Below are 22802 nucleotides of genomic sequence, written 5' to 3' on the forward strand. Positions count from 1 at the left end.
CACATTGACTTTGGTGGATAATTCATTACAATCCTGTCCTTTCCAAATGATCAGTAAATTTCCACTAATTTTGTAGCTAAATAAGTAAGAGAAAATAAAAATTATATTTTGAGATAGGAATACTTTGAATTTTCAAATATCTTGACACATGAGACAAAAAAATAAATCTAACAATGAAATTGATATATTTAATTTTCATCAAGAACTGTAGCAGAATTGGGGGAAAAAAATCATTAAGCTTTTTTTTTGTATATTAAAATCTACCAAGGATGGCCAATGAAGTGAGAAACTGATGTAAAAAAAATCTTTATATTTTCATACCACTAACTGCATATTTTGCTCTTTGCATAACATTAAAGTTTTATGGTATTAGGGATAATTAACACATAGCTTGTGCTCATTCAACCTAATATTCACATGCAAATTAGATTTAATAGGAATGTCTGTGCTGAACCTGAAAATCCCTTGGAATTCTACCTTTTATAATGTTGAAAGCAGGATTACTAGATATTAGGAATAACTGATTATTGCATTATACTGATTAAATGGAAATTAAGATTGGATGTTTCATTAATTAAAAATAGACTTTATAGTTATTATGCTATCACTCTGCGCACATTCATTCCTGTTAATTAGACTTCATTTACATATTAATTCAGTTAATGAGAAAATAGACTTCCTCTGTCCAAACCTGTAAACCTTTTCTTTATGAAAAACATATTGGTAAGAGGTCCATTGACCTATCTTTGGGGAATAATGGTATTATACATAGTAATTTTCAGCCCCAGGATAATCTTTGTTTTATTGAATTAACAATGCAGCCATTCATCAGAAACTGAACAAAATGAGGGATGATATTTCCAATGATATTTCTATAGCAGGCTGTTCCATTTATTGCATTTTCAGTCTTTATTTTTATCCATTATCATTGATCAAGCTCCTTATCAGGTAACAGAGAATAGCTCCATAGAGACAAAAGCACCGAGAACTGCTCCTTGAGCATGTCTTACTAATATCACGATTAATTAACATACACATAATTGTGAATGTAGCCAGAATAAAACTGCATTTCAGAATGTTGCCTGTGCTTAAACCAGTTGAAGATTTACACTTAAAGAATTATCTGTGGCATTTGAAGCCACCACACTGAAGTTCATTAACGACTGTTTATTCAAACTCAGTGCATGCCCCTTTAAGGGCAGCTCAGGCTCAGTCACCACGCATGTGGTGACATCATAATCGTGCCCAGGGCGGGCGCTGGAAGGGAGTCGGAAAGAAACCCCTTACGATGCCATCTCCCCATGGCTGCCCTGCCACGTGGCGATACATGCGGGGCCGGTTCACCATGAGGATGTGCGCTGCCACGCAACCCTCCCAGAACCGGGTACACGTCCTGTCGCTTTGGCGGCCGGCCTCGGCGCTTGGACATGGCCATCTGCACTGGCTGGGATAAGTCCAAATGAATGGCTTTGAAGTGGTCCACCATAAAAAGTTCTTCCTTCCCCCCCATATCTAAGGTTAAAGTCCCACCTGACTGCTGGAGAATTATACAGCCCTTTGTATGGGCGCTGCAACGGGGCCCTCTGTGGTTCTCTCCTGACAAATAGAAACTGCGCCACATCCAATTCTTTGGGTCGATGGGATGGTCGAGTGCCGTGGTGTGATGGGGGTGGCGGGGTTAGGTTGGCCAGTCTTTTGTGGAGGTCCTCGAGCCCCTCGCCTTCATTGTGCATTGCCTCAGCCTCCGGGCCGAAGAATTCACCTAGCAGGGAGAGTGGCGTGCTGTAAACCAGCTCTGCCGACGAGGCTTGCAGATCCTCCTTAGACACCATTCTGATCCCGAGGAGGACCCAGTCGGGATCCCAGTCGGGGCCAGAACGTCTTGCCATCAGAGTGGACTTAAAGTGCCGGTGGAACTTCTCTACCAACCCGTTAGACTGTGGGTGGTAGGCCATGGTGTGGTGAAGTGTTACCCCTAGAAGCCTTGCCAGCTGAAACCATAGTGCGGAGGCAAACTGGGCGCTCTGTTGCTTGTGATGTGCGTCGGCACGCCGAAACAAGCGATCCACTGGCTGAACAGGGCTCTGGCACATGTCTCTGCTGATGCCTCACAGACCGGGATGGCTCAGGCCATTGCGTTGATCTGTCCACTATGGTTAACAGGTACTGTGACTCCCTGGACAACGGCAAAGGGCCCATGACATCTACGTGGATATGCTGGAACCTCCGCGCTGTCGAGTTGAAACGTTGAACAGGGGCCTGCATGTGCCTGTGGATTTTAGACATCTGGCACCTGATGCAATTGCAGGCCAGAGGTGCCACCTCTTTCTTGAGGCCATGCCAGACGAATCGTTGTGCCACTATCCTCATGGTTGCCTTCACTGAGGGGTTGGCGAGATCATGGATGGAGCTGATGACCCTTGCCCTCCACTCTTGTGGAATTGCTGGGTGCGGTGAACCAGTGGCGATGTCGCAGAACAGCAGCTGGGCAGTGTCAGGAAACCAGATATCCTTGAAGGGCAGACCCAAGATGGTGGTCCAGAGAGCTTGTGTTTCGGCATTGCCTTGTTGGGCCTGTGCTAGTTGTGCATAGTCTCGGCTTGGAGCTAACGTGTTGATGGCCGGGCGGGAGAGCGCATCCGTGGCCAAATTGTCCTTGCCCGCCCTGTGCTGGATGTCTGTGATGTATTCGGACACATAAGAAAGGTGGCGCTGTTGCCTGGCCAACCACCGATGCTTGAGTGAGGGGTTTGTGATCAGTAAAAACAGTGAAAGTTCTGCCCTCCAAGAAATATCGAAAGAGGCGGATGTCAAGGTAGAGCGTCAGGAGCTCTCGGTCGAACACACTATATTTAAGTTCCGGTGGCGACAACTGCTTACTGATAAAGGCCAGTGGGTTCCACTGTCCATCCAGCTACTGTTCCAGTAATCCCCTGACTGCCATAGCGGAAGCATCGACTGAGAACGCCGTGTGTGCTTCCAGGCGTGGGTGTACCAACACATGAACCTATTTCATTGCAGCGAAGGCCTCGTTCACCTCCTCCGACAAAGCCAGGGTCTTTTGCTGTGATCAGCGCGAATAGAGGGCGCATGGTGCGGGAGGCGTTGGGGATGAATCTATGGTAAAAATTTACCATCCGCACAAATTCTTGTAGGCCCTTAAGGTTGGAGGATTTGGGGAAATGCTGGACGGCTGCCACTTTCTCCGGTGCCGGAGCTGCCCCAGACGCCGAGATGGTGTGCCCCAGGAACTGCAATGTTTGTTTCCCAAACTGGCATTTGGCCTTGTTGACCGTGAGGCCGAACTCTGTCAGATGGGCGAAAAGGGTACGTAAATGGAACTTGTGCTTTTCGCGGCTGCGGCTGGCTACCAGGATATCATTTAGGTAGTAAAGACAAAGTCCAAATCCCTACCCATTGCATCCATGAGGCGCTGGAACATCTGGGCTGCGTTCTTCAACCTGAACGGCAAAAGGAGGAACTCAAATAAGCCGAAAGGGGTGATAATGGTGGTCTTTCCAACGTCGTCGGGGTGAACCGGGATCTGGTGGTATCCATGCTCCAGATAGACTTAGAGAAGAACCGCGTGCCATGGAGGTTGGCCGCCAAGTCCTGGATATGGGGGACTGGGTACCTGTCTGGAGTTGTTTAACCACCTGTAGTCTCCGCAGGGCCTCCAACCACCAGATGACTTCGGGACCAGGTGCAGAGGCGCCGCCCAGGTGCTGTCCGACTGCCGGACGATGCCCAACTCCTGGAACCTGGAGAATTCCTCCATTGTCTGTTTCAGTTTCTCTGGTGGCAGGCTTCTAGCTCTGGCATGTAATGTGGGTCCTTGTGTGGAGATGTGGTGGAAAACTCCATGTCGGGGGAAAGCAACGTCAAAATGTGGCTCCAGGATGGCAGGAAACTCGCTGAGGCGGCTACTGTGGCAATTTTGGGTCTGTCGACATCCGCCGTGCCCAGTTGCACTGAGTGAAAAATGCAGGCGTTGAGCAGCCTCCTACTCCTACTCCTCCCATCTATCAGCAGGCCATGAGCCCTCAGGAAGTCAGCCCCCAACTGCGCAGTGCCCACCGAGGCCAGGATGAACCTCCATGTGAACTTTTCTTCCCCGATTTGTATCTGCGTACTATGGGTGCCATAGGTCTTGATTGAAGAGCCATTGGCAGCCCACAGGGTTGGGCCAGGGGGTCCAGGTTCAAAACGCCAGCACTGTAGGGGTGAGGGCACTCACTCGGCCCCTGTGTCCACCAGGAACCAGCAGCCCATGGATTTGTCTGTGATGTAATTGATGTTGTTCATATAGCCAACCATCGCAGCCATCAATGGAGGTTGGCCTGGACGTTTCCCTGAAAATTGCAGGGTTGGCAGCACTTGTGGGCTTTCGCTCCCCAGTGCTGGTGGTAAAAGTACTATGTTGACTGGGTTTCCTCTGGCTTGTGCTTGGGGACACCTGCGGTCGATGGGGCCCCAGCTTGGAAACCTGGCTGAGGGCCACTTTGTTTTCCTGCTTTTCATGCAAGAGGGCATCTGCCTGGGCTGTGGCCTTGTGGGATTCAGAGAAGTCTTCTTCAGACAGATGTAGCCCGATATCTTCTGGCATCTGTTCAAGGAATATCTGGCGGAAGAGGAATGGCTCATGATCCTCTGCCAGGACCAGCATCTCATCCATGAGAGCTGAAGGGCTGTGGTCCCTCAACCCATCCAGGTGTAAGAGCCCGGAAGTCGCTGCTGGGGAGTGAGGCCAAACTTCCCCAGGAGCAGGTTTTTGAGGGCGGTGTACTTGCCCACTGTTGGTGGTCGATGAATGATGTTGTCCACCCTTGCCGCTGTGTCCTGATCCAGCGTGCCCACAATATGGTAAAACTTTGTGGTGTCGGCTGAGATGTTGCACAGGTGAAATTGTGCCTCCACTTGCTCAAACCACATCCATGGACGATGGGACCAGAAAGGAGGAAGTCTGAGGGTTACAGCGTTTACCTCGGCTGCGTCCATGATTAACTTGGTCCAGATAGACATCTGGACCTGTCGGGGTCATCACTGTGACGCTTGAAACAGCAGAAGACAAACACAGTCACCACACCGAAGATCGTTAACGACTGTTTATTCAAACTCAGCGTGTGCCCCTTTAAGGGCAGCTGGGGCTCAGTTACCACGTGCGTGGTGATGTCATAATCGCTGCCCAGGGTGCACACTGGATGGGAGGCTGGAGTCAGAGAGAACCCCTTGATGATGCCATCTCCCCATGGCAGCCTTGCCATGTGGTGATACACGCGAGGCCAGTTCTGCCATGAGGATGTGCGCCGCCACATATCGAACATTCTTCAATTCTATCCATGTATGGATGAATAGATCATTTTTCCAAACATTTGTCCTATTCTGTGAATGAGGGATGAAAGTAGTCCCTTGATTCTCACCTTCATACCATTCAAATTGCATTTGGAAGTTATTTAAGTATGGGAAGGTTATTGTTTATGTGACAATGCATTGCCAAATTATCTTAAACATATTGCGCTTATTAGATTAATTTCAGATTGCTTGGTATATAGTCTGTGATGTGATGAAAGGCTACCTTGGGGACTGTCACATTTTTATACTGAATCATTTTTTTATTAAGACATTTATTTCTATTCCAAAGAAAGTTCCTGTATCATAGGCAGCTTAAGATATGAAAAGACAGAAAGAATTAACATCCTTCTAATCCCAAAATGTTTTACAACCAATTAAGTTTTTAAAAAATGCATTACCAGAGTATTGCAATGAAGCATGACAGTCCGTTTGTGCAAAGTCCCATTGGGCGATAAGGATATAGTGACCACATAATTTTGTGTTGGTGATATTGGCTGAAAGAGAAATCATGCCCTCAACCGCAGAAATGTGGGAAAAATTCCCTTCTCTCTTTTGAATACTGTTATGAAATTTTCAACATCAGCTGCTTAGTCAGATAGAGCTTTGGCTCAGCGTCCAATTAAAATAAAACCCTCTGAACAATGGAGTACACCCTGTGTAGATTGTAAATTCTAATATCTGGAATAGACCACGAGAGAGGCAAGACTTCTCCACCTAGTTGAGAGAATCATTAAAAACTCTGCTTCATTTCTACAACTTAGTACTTCACTTGAGTACTAAATTGCTATAATGCCGAACTGTTGAACTGGAAACATAACTATAAATTCAGCAAACACAAAATTAAATGTAAAGGAAGCAATTGGAGGTACCGTACAACTCTCGTTATTCATAATCGGATTATCCAAAATCCTCATTTATCTGAAATTGTTTGGACCCGGAAGTGACATCTGTCCACTTCCGAAAAAAAAGTCAGATAAATGAGGATATCTGAAACAATCAGTTATCCGAAAAGTTTTTATAGCCAAACTTACCTCAGAAGTTGAGAAAAAAATTCACCCAACATGAAATTAGAACGATTGTCTTCATTTTAGGTAACTCCCTCCCCTCTATTTTTCCATTTATTTTTTATCTTCCCCAATTTACTTTTCTCTCCAAATGTCCCTCTCGAACTGTGTGCCACTGTCGTCGAGCTGCAAGCGGTCAGAAGAATCCCTTGTCCTGGTGTCATCAAGGAGAGCAGCAGCAGTGGGGATCTCGGGCTCCCAAGCAGGAGCAAGACTCAGTGGTCATTGGCAGTAATTGGGAGGGGGAGTATGCACAGGAAAAGACTGGGTCTGGGCTCCAAGCCAGAACAGCCCTTGCCGGAATGAGCCCATGGGGAGAGAGGAGCCGCCAATTCGCCAGTGAGTGCTCCACCAGCTTGGGAAACCTCCCTGTGGATTGGCGGCAGCAGAAGGGATATGTCAGGGATCGGCAGCGGTAGTTGGGAGGTCTCAGTGATTGGTGGCGGTGGTGGGAGGTGTCGATCATTGGTGTTGGCATTAGGGACATGTCAGGGATCAGCGTTGTGGCCAGCATTTTTTTTTGTGAGAATTAAATATTATTTTAATGCTTTAAAAGCTTCCCTTGTTGTTTATTGTTGTTTAAACATTGATACAAGTGATTTGCTGTTGGTACTGGGCTGTTATTTTTAAAAAAAAGACCAGTTATCCGAAAAAATTCAGTCATCCGAAATGGGTCCGGTCCAGACCACTTCAGATAATTTTATGTTCTGGAATTAACTGACAGCTGAGAGAGGAACATAAACATTGTTGAAACATTCAGTTAGGCAATAGATTAATAATTTAGTGAGGAGAAGAGGTTTATGGAATCAATACTAGGATGTGGCAGAGATGAAAGAGTCTGGTACAAGATCTGAATATGACGTTAACCAACAATAAATCTGCTGTTGAATTAACCTGTAAGCCTGGACTTACTGAAAAAAAATGGCTGCATTGAACTTGGTGCATTTGCCTTGTAAGTACCAGGAGATTTAGGAGCCTCTTGTGTTTGCAACAGCTTGGTGGCTGCACACTCCTGTTAGTCTTGCAGATAAAGAATTTTTTGAAGTTCCCCTGATATCATGGTATGCAATCTATCTGATTCACTTGCTTTCAGTCAAACCTAGTATGGGAACAACTCCATAAAGAAGTCTGCAAGGTTTAGAATATTATTGGACAATGCCTTTGACATTATTTAAATATGTACTTATGCATTTGAAAGTATTAAAATGAGAATTTAGAATAGTTTGTGATTTTTTAGTAGACTTTGAATATTTTTGACAACTGGATACACTGAGAAGTGTATTAAGTTCACCATCAATCATTCTTCTTTACATTTCGGGAGTTTAATCTGAACAAGTGTGAGGTATTGCATTTTTGGGAGGTTAAATGCAAGAGAAAAGAATACAGTTAATGCACAGAGAAATCTTGGGGTGCAAGTTAATAGCTCCATAAAAGTGGTGACACAAATGAACAGGGTAGGGAGGAAAAATTTAAAGGGGACTTTAGGGATAAATATTTCCTCAGAGTGGTGAGATATGAAACAAGCAGCTAAAGGCAGTGTTGGAGGTGAGTACAATTACAACATTTGAATGGCAAGCACCTTATTCAGCAGGGATGAGTTGAGCTAAAGCAGTGTATTTCAAACTGTCCCCTCTCAACTCACATTCCACCATAAGCAATCCCTATGCCATAGGTGCCACTGTGATTAGTAAGGGATTGCTCAAGGTGGTACATGAGTGGAAAGAAAAAGGTTTGAAAGTTATTGTTTTAATTGTACCCAATTGATTCAGTATGTACTCGGATTTGCAACTCCAAAGAAAATGGGCCAATGACAATTTTTCTCAAGCAAAATATTTCAGTAAAAATTGGGTCCAGAGCAGTGATTCTCAGCCTTCGCTTCCCACTCACATACCACCTTCATCAATCCCTTACCAACCACAGAGCACCAACTGCATAGGGATTGCTGAAAGTGGAATGTGAGTTTAGAGAGGCAGATTGAAAATCACTGGGCTAAAGGGTCTGGTCCACACTGTATAATTCAATTCTGTCTAATAAGGGAAAGAAGGCATATGATATGTTTGTCTTCATTGGTCAACATACTGAGTATAAGAGTTACAGTTGTATAAACTTTGCTTCAGCAAGATTTGAAGCATTGGGCAGTCCTTGCCACTGTACCACAGAAAGACTGTGGAGCCTTTCAAAAGAGTGAAGGAAAGGCTTACTAGGATGTTGCTTGGATTGGCGTATATCAAGAAAGGTTGAACAAACTTGAACTGTTTTCACTCGAGCATTGGAGTCTGAGGGACAACCGGATGGAAGACAAAAATTATGAGGGTCATAGATCAGGTACATAGTGTAATTTTTCCAGATGAAAAAAAAATTGAGTGAAGAACTCAGCAGGTTAAGCAGCATCTATGGAGAAAAAAAAAGGATGGTCAATATTTTGGGTCAAGACCATGCATCAGGACTGAAAGCTGATGTAAAACTTGTTTGGGTGGATGTGATGGGCTGATGGAACCATTTGGCAGAAGGAATGGGAGAGAAGAACCAAGGGAAAAATCCCAGGTAAATACAAGGTATGTGAAAGATGGGATGGTGGAACCAGATTGGGGATGAGATGAGTTGAAGGGGGGAAAGTATATAAAAATACAAAATTTGAGAGATCATGTTGTGGATTAGTGGCAGTGGGAAAGGAACTCAGGGCAAGTGAGTTAACTTAAATTGGAAAAGTTGACATTTATGCCATTGTTCTGTGGGCTAGGCAAGTGGCATACTTTTAGTTGCTGTTTGGCTTTGCCATGGCAACAGAAAATTTTGAGATGGATTGTTGGTGTGGGAATAGGAAGGGAACTTGAAATGACGTGAATGGGAGCACAGGATGGCCACTGCAGATAGAACGAGGCACTCTGCAAAATGGTCGCTTAGTTTACACTTGGTCTTACAAATGTACAGGAGACCACATTGCAAGCACAAAATGCAATAGAGTAGGTTATGGAGTGAATCTCTGCCTCACTGGAAGGGCTGTTTAGGCCCCTGGATGATGGTGAGGCAGGAGATGTAGGGACAAGTGTGGCATCTCTAACAGTTGCAAAGGAGAGCACCAGGGGATGGGGAGGGATGAGTGGGAAGTGAGGAGCAGACCAGGGAGTCATGGAGAGAATAGTCCCTGCAGAAAAAAAAGAAAAGGATTGTGGAAGGGTAGATATGGTTTGTAGTTGGATCCCATTGGATTTGACAAGTAGTGAAGGATGATGTGCTAATGCAGAGGCTAACAAAATGTGAGGATCGGAAAACTCTGTATTGTCTTGGGTAGGGGGGGGTGGTGAGGGGAGAACAAGGGCAGACATTACTGAAGGTGAGGAAATATGCGCGAGTTCCATTGACTAAGGTGAGGGAGTCATGTATACAGAAGAAGGAGGACATTTTAGAAGTCCAAAAACAGAAAAACTCCACTTGAGAGCACATCTGGTGGAGATAGAGAAATTGAGAGAAGGAATGGATTCCTTATAAGATGCAGTGTGAGTAGAGTACTTCTCAGGTAGAAACATCAAATTCTGGAGGGCATAGGTTTAAGGCGAGAGATAGTAAGTTAAAATATTTGCAAGGAAAGAGAAAATAAAAACACACGTAATGCCTGGAGTATTTCTGGGGAGTTGGTAGAAATAGATGGAAGCAACTTTTGAGGTTTTTAGACAGGTCTTCTTCTTTGGCTTGGCTTCGCGGACGAAGATTTATGGAGGGGGTAAATGTCCACGTCAGCTGCAGGCTCGTTTGTGGCTGACAAGTCCGATGCGGGACAGCCAGACACGGTTGCAGTGGTTGCAGGGGAAAATTGGTTGGTTGGGGTTGGGTGTTGGGTTTTTCCTCCTTTGCCTTTTGTCAGTGAGGTGGGCTCTGCGGTCTTCTTCAAAGGAGGTTGCTGCCCGCCAAACTGTGAGGTGCCAAGATGCACGGTTTGAGGCGATATCAGCCCACTGGCAGTGGTCAATGTGGCAGGCACCAAGAGATTTCTTTAGGCAGTCCTTGTACCTTTTCTTTGGTGCACCTCTGTCACGGTGGCCAGTGGAGAGCTCACCATATAACACATAGACAGATACACAAACAGCAAGGTAATGCAGACTGTGTGGATTTTAGAATTTGATATCATGGTCAGCACAGACAATGTGGGCTGAAGAACTTGTTCCTAGGCTGTGCTTTTCTGTGCCCTATTGCTAAAAGCCCCCTTCATGCTTGCGTCCCACTAAATTTTAGCCATTCAGTGTCCTGGGATAGGAATGGGGTTTTGGCTTATCACACTTGACCACTCCTACCTGGGATACTGAACCCTTTCACACTTGCAAGGAGCCAACCCTGGGGTTAGGACTGTTCTACCTTCTGCCAGTGACATCGTGACACATCGTGTGATGGTGGACCTGCCCTAAATCCTGATCGGATTTTATATTTTAGCAAAATTAATCATGCCTAATTATAACATAATTAAGCTTCATGTGCAGCACAGTATGAGCCCTTCAGGTTCTTGTGGTTGTGCCAACCTATATAAACCTTTATAAAGGTGCTGTGGGAAAGAGCAAGCAATAAATAGGGATAATGGACAATTTTTAAACAGGGTGGGGAAGTTGGTAGCACTATCGCATATAATTTATAAATGCCTTGGGAAAAAGCTCTCCCAGAATTCCATGTGGCAGAGAAAGGGTGTATACCCGGCTGCATGGACGTGTTTCTCTGCTGCATGGCATTCAGGGAAGTCAGCTCTGCCATTTCTTTTTCCCCCATGGTCTTTATAGCTTGTGTGCTATAGTGCTACCAACTTTCCCACACTCTTTAAAAATTGTTCGTTATTGCTATTTCTTTGGCTTGGCTTTGCGGACGAAGATTTATGGAGGGGGTAAAAAAGTCCACGTCAGCTGCAGGCTCGTTTGTGGCTGACCAGTCCGATGCGGGACAGGCAGACACGATTGCAGCGGTTGCAAGGGAAAATTGGTTGGTTGGGGTTGGGTGTTGGGTTTTTCCTCCTTTGCCTTTTGTCAGTGAGGTGGGCTCTGCGGTCTTCTTCAAAGGAGGCTGCTGCCCGCCAAACTGTGAGGCGCCAAGATGCACGGTTTGAGGCGTTATCAGCCCACTGGCGGTGGTCAATGTGGCAGGCACCAAGAGATTTCTTTAGGCAGTCCTTGTACCTTTTCTTTGGTGCACCTCTGTCACGGTGGCCAGTGGAGAGCTCGCCATATAATACGATCTTGGGAAGGCGATGGTCCTCCATTCTGGAGACGTGACCCATCCAGCGCAGCTGGATCTTCAGCAGCGTGGACTCGATGCTGTCGACCTCTGCCATCTCGAGTACCTCGACGTTAGGGGTGTGAGCGCTCCAATGGATGTTGAGGATGGAGCGGAGACAACGCTGGTGGAAGCGTTCTAGGAGCCGTAGGTGGTGCCGGTAGAGGACCCATGATTCGGAGCCGAACAGGAGTGTGGGTATGACAACGGCTCTGTATACGCTTATCTTTGTGAGGTTTTTCAGTTGGTTGTTTTTCCAGACTCTTTTGTGTAGTCTTCCAAAGGCGCTATTTGCCTTGGCGAGTCTGTTGTCTATCTCATTGTCGATCCTTGCATCTGATGAAATGGTGCAGCCGAGATAGGTAAACTGGTTGACCGTTTTGAGTTTTGTGTGCCCGATGGAGATGTGGGGGGGCTGGTAGTCATGGTGGGGAGCTGGCTGATGGAGGACCTCAGTTTTCTTCAGGCTGACTTCCAGGCCAAACATTTTGGCAGTTTCCGCAAAGCAGGACGTCAAGCGCTGAAGAGCTGGCTCTGAATGGGCAACTAAAGCGGCATCATCTGCAAAGAGTAGTTCACGGACAAGTTTCTCTTGTGTCTTGGTGTGAGCTTGCAGGCGCCTCAGATTGAAGAGACTGCCATCCGTGCGGTACCGGATGTAAACAGCGTCTTCATTGTTGGGGTCTTTCATGGCTTGGTTCAGCATCATGCTGTCTTTCTCCTGCTGCGACTTTCCCACAGCAATGTTTACATCCTCATTTTAATATTTTCTTTGTTCACATTCCTACACTCACGTCATTTCAATCCCACAATACAATTACCCATTTCATATTTTTCTGATTGCAACGCCGATGTCTGCAGTTGCTGGGGATTGTACTAGGGTTCGAGGCTGTCAGTCCCTGTCGTGAGATGATGTCATCTGATGTCGGCGTTGAGCTGATTTTGCTTTCACACTAGACACTTTAAAGGCTGATTGGCAGTTAATTCCTGGGATCACTTGCAAGTGTGAAAGAGTCTAAGTCTACTACTCAATCTCCATCAGTTCCAGAGCACCACAGGACTGCATTCTTAGCCCTTTACTCATTTTACAGTTACAAGTATGTGGCTGGGTACAACAATAACATCATCTACAAATTTGTCAATGACACCTCATTAGTGCTTAATATAAAGAAAGACAATGAGTCAGCATGCAGGAGGGAGATTAAAAACTTGGCTGAATGGTGCACCAACAACTTAATGTCACCAAAACTAAGGAGCTGATTGTTGACTTCAGGAAGAGAAAACTACAGGTATACAATCCAGTGATCATTGGGGAATCAGAGTTGGAGAGGGTGAGCAAATTTAAGTTCTTGGGAGTCACTATCTTGAAGAATCTTTCCTGGACCCAACACACTAATACCACTGTTAACAAATACAGAAAAAGAATTAGCAATAAAGGAAGATACAACTAAAAGAAGAGAATTGACAGACAAGAAAATAAAATATGAAACACTACAAACATACAAGGTGGAGAAGAACATAATGAAGACAAAACAGAAATATTATGTGCTAGGAGAAAAAATGCACAAAATACTAGCATGGCAGCTTAAGACAGAACAAACTAAAAGAACGGTATTGGCATCAAGGAAAAAGGACAAATAAATTACATATAACCCAACGGGGGGAAAAAAGCATCTCTGCTTCCTCAGAAGTTTTCAGGTGTTTGGTATGACACTATGTCCCGCATCGGACTTGTCAGCCACAAACGAGTCTGCAGCTGACGTGGACTTTTTACCCCCTCCATAAATCTTCGTCCGCGAAGCCAAGCCAAAGAAGAGAAACCCTTGCAAATTTCGACAGGTATGTGGCAGAAAGTGTGCTGACCAGCTGCATCACAGTCTGGTATGGGAACATCAATACACCTGAGCATAAAGCCCTCCAAAATGTAGTAGACACAGCCCAGGACAACACAGGCTAAACCCTCCCAAGAACTTATATCAAGAACATCAAAAGCGAACACTGCCATCGGAGAGCAGCAGCAATCATCAAGGAGCCACATCAACCAGCACATGCTCTGTTCTCGCTGCTGCCATCAGGAAAGAGGTATAGGTGCCACAAGACTCACACCACCAGGCTCAGGAACAGTTGCTACCCCTCCACCATCAGACTCTGCACTTTATTACTTTTTTTTACTCTCTCAGTATTGCAGTGTTTGTTAACATTTGTTATCCTTTTATTTGTTTACAAAGAACCATAGAATCATAGAATATTACAACACAGAAAAACAGGCCATTTGACTCTTCTGGTTTGTGCCAACCAATAACACTTGCTAGTCCTAGTCCTAGTGCTAATCTCATTGACCTACTCTCATTCCATAACCCTCCAGTCTTCTCCCATCCATGTATTTATCCAATTTATTTTTAAAACTCAAGATTGAATCTGCATTCACTACATCAGATGGCAGCTCATTCTACACTCCTACTAAGTGAAATACTTTCCCCAATATTCCCCTTATACCTCTCCCTTTCAGCCTAAAGCTATGACCTCTCATATTTATTTCCCCCAATCCAAGTGGAAACATCCTACTCACATCTACTCTGTCTATATCCCTCATAATCTTATAAACCTTTATCAAGTCTCCCCTCATCCTTCTTCATTCCAAGGAATAAGGTCATAACCTGTTTAATGTTTCCTGTAACTGAACTCCTGAAGACCGGCAACATCTTTGTAAATCTTCTCTGCATTCTTTCAGTCTTATTGATATATTTCCTGTTGCTGGGCAACCAGAACTGCACACAATATCCTCAGTGTGGCCTAACCAATGACTTGAATAACTTCAGTGTAACATTCCAAATTCTATACTCAATACTTTGATTTATAAAGGCTAAGATGCTAAATGCTTTCTTTGCAACCCTATCCACATGTGACACCACCTTCAGGGAACAATGTATATGCATTCTCAGATCTCTTTGCTCCTCCACACTCCTCAATGGCCTACCATTTACTCTCTATGTCCTGCCCTGATTCTCTCTTCCAAAATGCAACACCTCACAATTATCTTCATTAAATTCCATTCTTGCAGATCCCTCTGCAAGCTTTGAAAATTGTCCTCACAGTCTGCGATGCTTCCTATCTTTGTGTCATTAGCAAACTTGCTGATCCAATTCACCATGTTATCATCTAGGTCATTTATATAGATAACAAACAATAATGGTCCGAACACAGATCCCAGAGGCACATAACACAGCCCTCCACTCTGAGATGCAACCATCCACCAAGCCAATTTTGAATCCAGTTTGCAACCTCTCTATGTATACCTAGTGTCCTAACCATCAGAACCAAACTCTCTTATGAAAGGCCTTACTAAAGTCCATATAAACAACAACCCCATGGCCTTTCCCCATCAAAATTTCTAGTAACTTCCTCAAAAAACTCTACAAGATTTGTTAAACACAACCTATCTTGCACAAATCCATGTAGACTGTCCTTAATTAGCTGATAAAGGTCCAAATAACTATATATCCTATCTCTCAAAAATCCTTCAAATAATTTACACACTACTGACTTCAAGCTCACTAGCATATAATTGCCCAGTTTACTCTTGGAGCCCTTCTTAAACAGCAGGACTACATGAGTCACCCTTCAATCCTTTGGCACCACCCTGGGACCAAGGATGTTTTGAATATATCCACCAGGGACCCTGAAATTTCAACACTCATCTCCCTCAAGGTGTGGGGAATGTCATATCCGGTCCAGGGGATTTGTCTACCTTTATTTGTTACAAGGCAGCAAGCACCTCCTTCTCCTTAAACTCCAAATGTTCCATGATACTTCTATTTATTTCCCTTCCATCCTTATTCACTATGCCAGTTTCTTGTGTAAATACCGATGCAAAAAAAATTGTGTAAGATCGCCCCCATTTCATAGTTGACCACTCTGATTTTCTGGTGGTCAAATTTTGTCCATTACTAACCTTTTACTTTTAATATACTTGTTAGAAACCTTCTGGATTTTCCCTCACATTATCTGTCAAAGCACCTTCATGTCATTTTTGCTTTTCTAATTTCCTTCTTAAGCATTCTCTTACATTTTCTATACTCATTTGCTCCTTGTTGTCTATACTGCATATATAGCCCCCTCATTTTCTTAACCTGCTCTCCAAAATCATTATAAAACCAAGGTTTCCCATGTCTATTAACTTTGCCCTTATTCCTGGTAGGAACAAACAATCTCTGCACTCTCAAAATTTCGTCCTTGAAGGCCTTCCACCTGCTGGATGCGTCCTTGCCAGAAAATAACTTATTCCAATCGACTCTTCTGAGATTCTTCCTTGTTTTCAGAAAATTGGCCTTTCTCCAATTCAGAACCTCAATTAGAGAACCAGACCTATCCTTCTCCATAATTAACTTGAAACTAATGATATTATGGTCACTGGACCCAAAATGCTCACTTACACATACTTCTGCTACCTGATCTGCCTGGTTCCCTAAAGAAGATTATGTATTGCATCATCTATAGTTAGTACCTCTACATATTGATGTAGAAAACTTTCCTTTACACATTTGACAAACTCCAACCCATCCAGTCCATTTACCATATGAGAGTCCCAGTCTTTGTGTGGAAAATTAAAATCTACTATCACAAACTTTGTTTCTTACACTGGTCTGCAATCTCCCCTACTGATTTTCTGCTCCAATTCTCTCAGACTATTGGGTGGTCTGTAATACAGCCCTATTCGCATGCTCATGAACCTTCCCATTCCTCAGTTCCACCTATATGGCCTTTGTAGATGGGTCCTCATTGCTGTCCTGTCTATGCACATATGTGATATTTTCCCTGACTAGCAATGCTACACCTCCTCCTTTCCTCCCTTGGCCTCTATCCCATCTGAAACAACTTAACTCTGGAACTTTGAGCTGCCAGTCCTGACCCTCCTGCAACCTAGTCTAAATTATAGCAATAATGTCATAATCCCACGTGGCAATCCTCACCCTGAGATCATCTGCCTTACTGTCAATACTCCTCACATTGAAGTAGATGCATGTGAGAACATTTCTTTCCTGAACATCCCTGTCTTTACATGCCGTCCTTGCATGAGTCTCATTGTCCTCCACCTTGCTATCTGCTCTAAAACTCTGGTTCCCCTCCCCCTGCAAATCTAGTTTAAAATCCCCAAAACAACAATAGCAAAATAACCTGTAAGGATGTTAGTCCCCCTCCAGTTCAGGTGCAAATCATCCCACCAGAACAGGTTCCACTTTCCCTGGAAGCGAATCCAATTATCCAGAAAACTGAAACCCTCCCTCCTGCAACATCTCTTTAGCCATGTGTTAAGCTGGATTATCTTTGTGTTTCTCACCTCACGAGCACTTTGCTCCTGATGCCCTGAAATCTGAAATCTGAATCAAAGTTTGAGACAATTCTAAGCATTATGGTCCAGGAAGCTTTCAGCTATTCATGACATTGCCGATAAATATTAGCCTCACTCAATAAATAGTTCTTCCAGGAGTCCAGTCGTGTTAAGAGGGTGGCATATCAGTGAGTAGAGGCTGCTTGTAACCTCAGGAAACCCTGAGTCTTTTGTTTCATGGCACCTATTGCTATATTTCTTTCTAGCTTTTAAATTTACCTTTGCCTTCTCGCTTAATATACAAGCCTTAAATAGTGATTGAACAGCAGAACGTTTCTGTAACACTGATAAAATTTTCAAATGATATTAGTGCAGACTTTGTTTCCATAAATTTCCACAAGGGCAAATAAAGTGGCTATGAGGAAAGAATTTCAAGTACATGTGGCGGTATGTCATTAGGCAGGCAAACCGGCCCTGTTTATCACGCATGTGGTGGGGCAGCCGGCCAAAATGGCGCCCTCAGGGGTTTCCTGCCGACCTCAGCACCAGGCTCAGAAGCCCGTGCTTGCGGACCCATGTGACTCCCCGGTGATGTTGGGGCCCCCCAGCGTGGTTCTCAGCCAGGTCCGGGCTGGGAGTATATGACAAGCCAGGCAGCCTGCAATAAATCAGTTTTGCTCACTGAACTCAACCCGTCTGGTTGTGCGATCCTTCAGTTAGCAGTGTAGCCGCCGCTATATACAAAGTAAATATGGAGTTAAAATGTCACAATGATCATTTTCACAAGTTTGTGTTGATTTATAATATTTCATTGATCCATCCTATAAACTATATTGCAGAGCTGGTTTGCACAGTAAATATTATGTTTGCAGTTTGTTGACTGTCCATCCCAGGAGTAAGAAAGCTCTTACTTGATATTTTGAGCATGCAATTCAGCAGCATTCATTAATATTGCTATACAACAGCCATCCCTTTGTTTCCACCCCTCTGTTTATATCAGTGGTTCTCAATCTTTTTTACGTAGAAACATAGAAGATAGGAGCAGGAGAAGGTCATTCGGCTCTTCGAGCCTGCTCCGCCATTCAATGAGATCATGGCTGAACTTAAAGTTCAGTACCCCGTCCCTGCCTTCCCTCTGTAACGCCTAATTCCCTTATACTGAAGAAATATATCTAATTCCCTCTTAAATATATTCATTTAACCTGACTCTACTGCTCTCTGTGGCAATGAATTCCACAGATTCACTACCCTCTGGGTAAAGAAATTCCTTCTCATCTCAGTCCTAAATGGTTTGCCTATTATCCTCGAACCATGGCCCCGGGTTCTGGACTCCCCCACCATTGGAAACATCCCTTCCGCAACCATTCTGTCCAGTCCTGCCAGAATTTTATATGTCTCTATGAGATCCCCTCTCAATCTTCTAAACTCCAGCGAGTGCAATCCCAAATTGCGCAATCTTTCCTCATTAGTTATTCCTGCCATTCTAGGTATCAGCCTGGTGAATCACCTTTGCACTCCCTCCATTGCAAGAACATCCTTCCTCAGATAAGGTGACCAAAACTGCACACCATATTCTAGGTGTGGTCTCACCAAGGCTCTGTACAGCTGCAGTAAGGTATCCTTATTCCTATACGCAAACCCACTTGATATGAAGGTCAACATACCATTTGCCTTTTTAACCGCCTGCTGTACCTGCATGCTTGCCTTCAGTGACTGGTGCACAAGAACCCCTAGGTCTCTCTGCACTTCCCCATCTCCCAATCTATTGCCATTCAAATAGTAATCTGCCCTCCGGTTTGTATTACCAAAGTGGATAACCTCACATTTATCCACACTGTAGTGCATTTGCCATGTATCTGCCCAGTCCCCCAATTTATCCAAATCACACTGGAGCTTCCTGACCGCCTCTTCAGTGCACATAACCCCTCCTAGCTTAATGTTGTCTGCAAATTTGGAGATATTACATCCAATCCCCTCATCTAGATCATTAATGTAAATTGTGAACAGCTGGGGTCCCAGTACAGATCCCTGTGGCACCCCATTGGTCACCGCCTGCCACTCAGAAAATGAGGCGTTTATCCCAATTCTCTGTCTTCTATCTGCCAGCCAGTTCTCAATCCACATCAATACCTTGCCCCCAATCCTATGAGCCTTGATTTTGCATGCCAGTCGTTTATCTGGAACCTTATCGAAGGCCTTTTGGAAATCCAGGTACACACATCCACTGGCTCTCCCCTATCTATTTTACCTGTCACCATCTCAAAGAATTCCAATAGATTTGTCAAGCACGATTTACCTTTTGTAAATCTATGTTGACTCTGTCCGATCCCTTCTCTGCTAGTCATATGCTCCGCTATTACATCCTTAATAATGGATTCCATCATTTTGCCCACTACTGATGTAAGGCTCACCGGCCTATAATTCCCTGCTTTTTTTCTACCCCCCCCCCCCTTTTTAAATAGTGGGGTAACATTAGCTACCCTCCAATCCATGGGTACTAATCCTGAGTCTATCGAGTTCTGGAAAATAATTCTTAAAGCATCTGCTATCTGAATGTCCACTTCTTTAAGTACCCTAGAATGTAGATTATCAGGCCCTTGGGATTTATCGGCCTTCAATCCCTTCAACTTCCCCAAGACCATGTCCTTAGAGATACTGATTTCTTTCAGTTCCTCCCTTGCATTAGTCTCTATGTTTCCCAACATCCTTGGGAGGTTATTTGTATCCTCTCTTGTGAAAACAGAACTAAAGTAAGAATTTAATTGGTCTGCCATTTCCTTATTCCCCATTATATATTCCCCTGATTCTGACTGCAAGGGACCTACTCTGGATTTCACCAATCTTTTCCTCTTGACATATCTAGAAAACTTTTGCAGTTCGTTTTTATGTTTCCCGCAAGCTTACTTTCGTAATTTATTATTGCCCTCTTGAATAATCCCTTTGTCCTCCTTTGCTGTTCCCAGTCTTCGAATTTGGTACTTTTTTTTGGCCAATTGATATGCTCTCTCTTTGGACCTAATGCTGTCTCTAATTTCCCTTGTTATCCATGGTTGAGTCATCTTTATTGGCTCATTTTTATGCCAAACCGGTATAAACGATTTCTGCAATTCTTCCATTAGATCTTTGAATGCTTTCCAATGTCTATCCACCGTCAACCCCCTCCCCCCACCATAAACACCACCCAATCAATCTTACTCAAGTCCCGTCTCATACCATCATAATTCCCTTTATTTAAATTCAGGACCTTAGTCTCAGTTTTAATTTCTTCACTCTCCATGTCGAGTGAGAATTCGATCATATTGTGATTGCTCCAACCCAAAGGGCCTCGTACAACAAGATTGCTGATTAGCCCCTTTTCATTACCTAATACCCAGTCGAAAATGGCCTGCTCCTGAGTTGGTTCCTCGACATATTGGTCTAGATAACCGTCCCGTAAACATTAAAGGAATTCCTCTTCCTCAGTATTTTTACTAATTTGGCTAGTCCAATCTATATGTAAATATAAATTTTTTGCCTTAGAACCTATTTGATGTTTTTCAAAAAAATGTACGGCCCATCATTAGTGGAAAAAAAGTTATATATTCAAAAGAAGTTTTAATAAAATAATTTACTTCAAGTGCATTTTAATGCAATTAAGGTCAGGAATATACTGGGAACACATATTTCATATTCAACTACTCAAACACACATTGAACAATTGTCATCACTTCAATGGGAACCCTGCCCCTGACAGTGATTTGAGGGACTAATGTTGTTAGTTTCAACCTTAAATGTATACGTTTTGTAATTTCCAGTTGATTTCTCTTAGCTTGTAGCAAATCACTAACAGCACTGAAGCCACATTCTACTAAATAAGATGATGGAAAATGTATCAATAGTTCCCTCGCTAAAGTATCTCACTAGACAGCCACATCATGGTTCCTTTCACTTTGAACAGTTTTCACAGTTTCACCATATTGTAACTCAGATAATTCCTCTTGATATTGTAGATAAGTCCACCAGCAATGACTGAGTTAACCAAGAGGGAAATTCCATTGCCTTTAAATCACAAAGTCAGAAACCAACATTTTCAAATGGTCAACAATTAAGTTTATACCAGGATTAGTTACCTCACAATAGGACTGACTGAAATTTCTTGCAGAAATATTCCTTAGACATAATTCTACAAGTGTCATGAATCCAAATATTTTAAAAAATTGATTCCTGAGACATTGGGATTGGAGTTCTTTCCAGAAGGTTTGGAGTTGGATAGGGTTCAGATGGTTTTAAGGAGTAAACCATATCTAGATCAACCACCACGAGTTGTTTTGATTCACTGTCTAAAATATCAAGATAGAGAAACTATTTTGAGAGTAGCAGTCCAGAATGCACATAGATATCAATCCCTGTTGATGGTACAGGGAAATAAGGTTCTTTTCTATCCAGATCTGAGTCAAGAAATTATTAGAGGATGTAAAGAGTTTAATTTTGCTGAAGAGGTCGTTTGGAGAAAGGGTTATAAACTTTCTTTTACATATCCTGCAGTATTGAAAAGTTTTTATGGCAATTTTCAATCACAATTTTTTGAGAATGATTATGATGCTTTCATCTTTGGTAATTCTCTGCCTGATAGGGCTGTTGGAAGGCATTCTTCACCTAAGAGGTAGATATCTGATAAGAAGAATTGAATCGGGGAATGGGAATCTCTCAAAGAGTTTGATTGATATTGATGATCTGGAGCAAGTTCTGGGATTAAAATCAATGGGGCTGTGAGCTGATTTAGACACCATTTTACAAGTCTGATTGGGGGAAGAGAGGTTGCTGAAGCTTTCCAAAGTCATCTGCCACCTGTGGGGGGGGGGGGGGTGGGGGGAAATTACTATTTCTGTGCAAACCCAACTAAGTGTGGAGTTACTAATTTGTAGTGCTGTTTTGTTTAGTGATCATTTATCAAGGGAAGTTTTAAGATTAAATATTTTTTTGAATTATTAGAAGAGATAGAAAGAAAGGTGGGCTTTTAATGGGAGTTTTAATCTTTCTTTTCTTTGGCTTGGCTTCGTGGACGAAGATTTATGGAAGGATATGTCCATGTCTGCTGCAGGCTCGTTGGTGACTGACAAGTCAAATGCGGGACAGGCAGGCACGGTTGTAGCGGTTGCAAGGGAAAATTAGTTGGTTGGGGTTGGGTGTTGGGTTTTTCCTCCTTTGTCTTTTGTCAGTGAGGTGGGCTCTGCAGTCTTCTTCAAAGGAGGTTGCTGCCCGCCGAACTGTGAGGCGCCAAGATGCATAGTTGGAGGCGATATCAGGCCACTGGCGGTGGTCAATGTGGCAGGCACCAAGAGATTTCTTTAAGCAGTCCTTGTACCTCTTCTTTGGTGCACCTCTGTCTCGGTGGCCAGTGGAGAACTCACCATAGAACACGATCTTGGGAAGGCGATGGTCCTCCATTCTAGAGACGTGACTCACCCAGCGCAGTTGGGTCTTCAGCAGCATGGATTCGATGCTTGCGGATTCTTGCATCTTGAGTACTTCGATGTTGGTGATGAAGTCATTCCAATGAATGTTGAGGATGAAGTGGAGACAGCGCTAATGGAAGTGTTCTAGGAGCCGTAGGTGATGCCGATAGAGGACCCATGATTCGGACCCAAACAGGAGCGTGGGTATGACAATGGCTCTGTACACGCTGATCTTTGTGTGTTTCTTCAGGTGGTTGTTTTTCCAGACTCTTTTGTGTAGTCTTCCAAAGGCGCTATTTGCCTTGGCGAGTCTGTTGTCTATCTCTTTGTCGATCCTTGCATCAGATGAAATGGTGCAGCCGAGGTAGGTAA

This window comes from Narcine bancroftii, chromosome 7 (genome assembly GCF_036971445.1).
Source record: "Narcine bancroftii isolate sNarBan1 chromosome 7, sNarBan1.hap1, whole genome shotgun sequence".
Lineage (NCBI taxonomy): Eukaryota > Metazoa > Chordata > Chondrichthyes > Torpediniformes > Narcinidae > Narcine > Narcine bancroftii.